At 37.4% G+C, this 4,683-nt stretch overlaps 1 non-coding gene across 1 annotated transcript; it reads left to right on the plus strand.

The window, feature by feature from the left end:
* Positions 1-3,916: 3,916 nt before the first annotated feature.
* trnal-caa lies at positions 3,917-4,027 on the plus strand. The gene is made up of 2 exons: positions 3,917-3,954; positions 3,982-4,027. It is a non-coding gene; the product is annotated as a tRNA-Leu (tRNA).
* The last annotated feature ends 656 nt before the right edge of the window (positions 4,028-4,683 follow it).

Raw genomic sequence — 4,683 nt, forward strand, 5'->3', positions numbered from 1 at the left:
CAAGCCAGTGATGTCAAATGAAAGCTAGACTGGTGTGTCACAGCGAGGTTTCAACTATTTTTGTCCAAAGACATGCTCAAGCATTTGGATGAGTCTTCGATATTCAGTGAAATTTTGGCAAAATATTTCAATATCAAACAAGCAGCAGAAGACTTGAGCATTATCCAAGCAAACAGTAGAATCGAACAGAGTCAGCATGTTGAATAGTTTTCTCGCATGTTCTTTCAGTATCAACTCAACATGTCCCCCTGCACGGCGTCAGTTCAGAGAAAAAAGACCAACAAGTACACATCTGTCAGAAGTGGAATTCAAACCCACGCCTTTAAGATGAGACTGCAAACTGAACACCTCGCCTTAGACTGCTCGGCCAAGCTGACAGCCGGGGTTTGATGCCTTTTGCCTTGGTGACAATTCTCTAGGTCATATGTTGAACACGCAAATGTAGAAGACGTATTTCGTTCGCAGTTTAATTATCTACGCGGATGACTTTAAATAGTTCTGCTGCGGTGTTAAAGAGCTGTGTTCTGGCAGAACAATCTGTAGGGAATTTGTAAGAAACTAAGACCACAAGCTTTTAACACGGTGTGCCAAGTCTCAAATCAGCAATGAAATCCGCCATAATGCACACATTCGACAATTTACCCTCTGGGGCGACAAACACGACAGCACGTTTTGTGGCATTTTTTTCTCGTAACACTGAAACGAATATAAATTACTGTCTTTTTTGATCATACAGAGCAACACATCATTTGAATATGTAAAGGCTATTCTTTTTTGTACCCAATAATAATAACAAAATGCTCTTTGTAAAGTAAAAAAAAAAACAGATAGGGGGCGCTTACAAAAATAAGCCTTTACTACTAATTAAGTATATGTCAGAGCCCAAACTTCTTCACTTTAACTTGAGTAAAAAGTATAGTCAGAACTTTTACCAGAGTCTTTTAAAACATGAATATCTGTACTTCTACTTAAGAGAAGGATGTGTGTACTTTTGGCACCTTTGCAAGCAGGCAGATGGATATATAAATTAGATAGATCAATAAATCGATAGGAAAAATAAGCAGGTATATAGGCATAGATAAGAAACACAAATAGAAGGATAGATAAAACACACACACACACACACACACACACACACACATATATATATATATATATATATATATATATATATGTGTGTGTGTGTGTGTGTGTGTGTGTGTGTGTGTGTGTGTTGTGCTAGTTACTAAGAAATAGTAACTAGTTACAGTTACTAGTTAACTCATTCAAAAACTCAATTTCTTTGTTGATTACTTACACCAAAATACTGTTAAAAGTAACTTTTTAGTTACTTTTTTAAAGAACGTTTTTTAATGTTCCCTTTAATGCCCTTTTATGCGTTATATCCTATACAAACACAAAACTTAAACACAAATTAATTTTTAAACACTATTTTATTAAAGTCAGGCCAGCACACACTGAATATATCACAAGGATTTCTGAAATAAATAACAAAACAAGCTGAATAATATATTCAGAATCAAAAACTTTAGTGGCTTCTGCATTATAAAAGCTGTTGTGTTGAGCTCTTAAAAATGATCCTTTTACAGCTTAAGTTTGAAAACTATCAACAATGTACAACATAACACCGGGTTGGCATGTCGTTTCTGGAGGAGCTTCGACAGATTGGAGTTGCTGTTTATTGCAGTAGATACGACCTTCGAACCAGTAAAACACAGTTTACATTTATGCTCAAATAAAGTGAAATGAGCATATTTCCACTTTGAGAAACTCGTCTTGCTCAATTACTGCTGAACATGCTTGAATAAATGGAAACACGCCCACATTGCGTCTTCTTCGTGTTTACGCCTTTGCAAGCAGGCAGATGGATATATAAATTAGATAGATCAATAAATCGATAGGAAAGATGAGCAGGTATATAGGCATAGATAAGAAACACAAATAGAAGGATAGATAAGACACACACACACACACATATATATATATATATATATATATATATATATATATATATATATATATATATATATATATATATATATATATATATACAGTGGAACCCGGTTATGTCGATGTCCTAGGGGGTCGCCAAAAGCATTGAGGTAACCGATGATCGAGATAAATGAAAATCAAAATAGCGGCAATATATTAACGCTTAATTGCTTGAAATTTCTTTATGTACATGATGTGCGTTAATAAATGAGAATGTGCATGCACGTGTTTTTAGAGGGTTTTTTACACAACAGCGTTGCCGCGATTTGTTTGATGAAGGCATGCTATAAAAATGTACATACGTTTGTTAACAACAAAAGGCATAAGTGCACCTACTAACAGCAGAGATTTACCAGTATACAATACAAACCACCGTCCATTCTCCATACAAACCTTTATTATATTCTCCAACATTATAAACACACAGATCGCTCAAAAAAAAAAAAAAAACAGCGGCTGCACAGTGCCGTCTCACATTTAGTCCACATGTGAAAAGAAAAAAAAAAAAAAACATAACTAAGTGTCTGAAAACTTATGACCATCAGGCTGAAGTAATCCGCACAAACACACAAAGCAAAGTGTCCGAAAAAACGTACGTCCGCGATGCCGAGGGGGAGATAAGCCGAGCGAGAGAGAGAGAGAGAGAGAGAGAGAGAGAGTTTGTGAATGGAAAAATAGTGAAATTTAAAAATACGGCTCAATACTAGACTCAAGGTTTAGTACCTTCCAGGAAACTGTTCTGGTCTCAACATCAAGGCATGGGTTGAAATCCCACTTCTGACAGTAACTAAGAAATTAAAACAAAAATATAAAATGTATTATCTTTTGTCTTTCAAACACAGACATACAGAACAAGTAGAACAAGTAGATGGTTACCTAATAGTGGGAAAGACAGACAGACAGAAAAAAACTGTTAATACAGACAAGCAGGCAGATGCATATATAAATTAGAGAGATCAATAGATTGAAAGATGAGCAGGCATATACAGTGGAACCCCGTTGTACGAGCATAATTCGTTCTTGAAAATTGCTTGTGTGTCCATTTGCTCGTAAGTTCGAACTGATTTTCCCCATAGGAATGAATGTAAAAGTGTTTTAATCGGTTCCGAGATGTCATCCGATCGCTTATTTCTGCACTTAAAAACTATTTGTAGCCTATTTTTAAAAACAAATACACTGCAAATTATAAACATATAAACATAACTTAACACTGACTCATGTGGTAGTGGTTGATTGCGAGTGTGAGATGCGCAACCTGCTAGTAAACTCCTCAGTTTCCATGGTAATTTTATTTACTTTCGTTTTCACAGCACCATCACTGATTTTCTTGGGAGACATTTTTCAAAATTTCTAGTGAAATAAAAGTATAAAACTAAAAACAGTTACTGTGGGAGAGCGTATGAATACGGGAGCCACTTTTATTTTTTTTTTTTTTGTGTTGGTCTACTTAGTGCCCCGCGCGCGCACGCATACACACGCACACACACACTCTCCTCCTTAAATGCACCCTTCGATCACTTGAAAAAAGAGAACAATCATTAGATCACATTAACTTCAGGTGAGGCAATCCCCTGCCTATCTGCTCCCGGACCCACCCTCCATTCACAAACCGCCGCTCGGCCATGCCCCCGCTGCCACAGTTACAGGGAACCGGCAGCGTGGGTTTGCTCGTGCCTTCGAAATTTGCTCGGGAAACAGGGTAAAATTTTCCGAGCGAGTTTGCTCGTATCTCCGTTTGCTCGTACTATAGGTTGCTCGTACAACAGGGTTCCACTGTATATGCGTTCAGACAGAAAAACAGATAAGACTGATATAGATAGATAAGAAAGACACAAATAAATGGATAAATAAAACAAACAAGTAGACAGAAATGTGTATAAAATTGTTTGATCAGCCACTGAGGGGATAAAAAACATGCTTGTATGTCAGGATGGCCGAGCGGTCTAAGACGCCAGACTCAAGGTTCTATACTTTCACAAAATCTGAGCCTTCTGGTCTCCACATAGAGGCGTGGGTTCAAAACCCACTTCTGACAGTAAATTTATTTTCATTAGAAATCAAAACAATAAAAAAAAAAACCACACATACAGATTAAACAAGTAGATGGTTTAATCTGCAGACAAGCAGGCAGATGGATATATAAATGATAGGAAAAATTCAGCCATTAGGGTTGCAAGGTCCCAAGCCCAGATAAATGGGGAGGGTTGCGTTAGGAGGGGCATACAGCATAAAACATGTGCCAAATCAAATATGCGGCTCACGAATAATAATTTCATACCAGATTGTTTGAGGCCTGGGTTAACAACGACCACCACAGGTATTTCAAGTTAACAGGGTACCAGTGGAAAGGAGGAAGACGTCTACAGAGAGTGGAGGTTAGAGTCGGTACTTTAAATGTTGGTACTATGACTGGTAAAGGGAGAGAAATAGCTGATATGATGGAAAGAAGAAGGTAGATATGTTGTGTTTTTAGGAGGCCAAGTGGAAAGGAAGTAAGGCCAGGAACATTGGAGGCGTTTAAACAGTTCTTTAACCTCCTCCGAACTGGGTGTCCACATAGGTGGACATTGTGCACAATGGTGTCTTTATTGTTTTCTGTAGATACAGACCGAGTGTCCACATAAGTGACATCATTTCTTTCCAAGAAGAGCTTCATGTTCAAAGAAAATATATGGTTATTATAATTATTGG

This window comes from Silurus meridionalis, chromosome 12 (assembly GCF_014805685.1).
Source record: "Silurus meridionalis isolate SWU-2019-XX chromosome 12, ASM1480568v1, whole genome shotgun sequence".
In the NCBI taxonomy this organism is placed as follows: Eukaryota; Metazoa; Chordata; class Actinopteri; order Siluriformes; family Siluridae; genus Silurus; species Silurus meridionalis.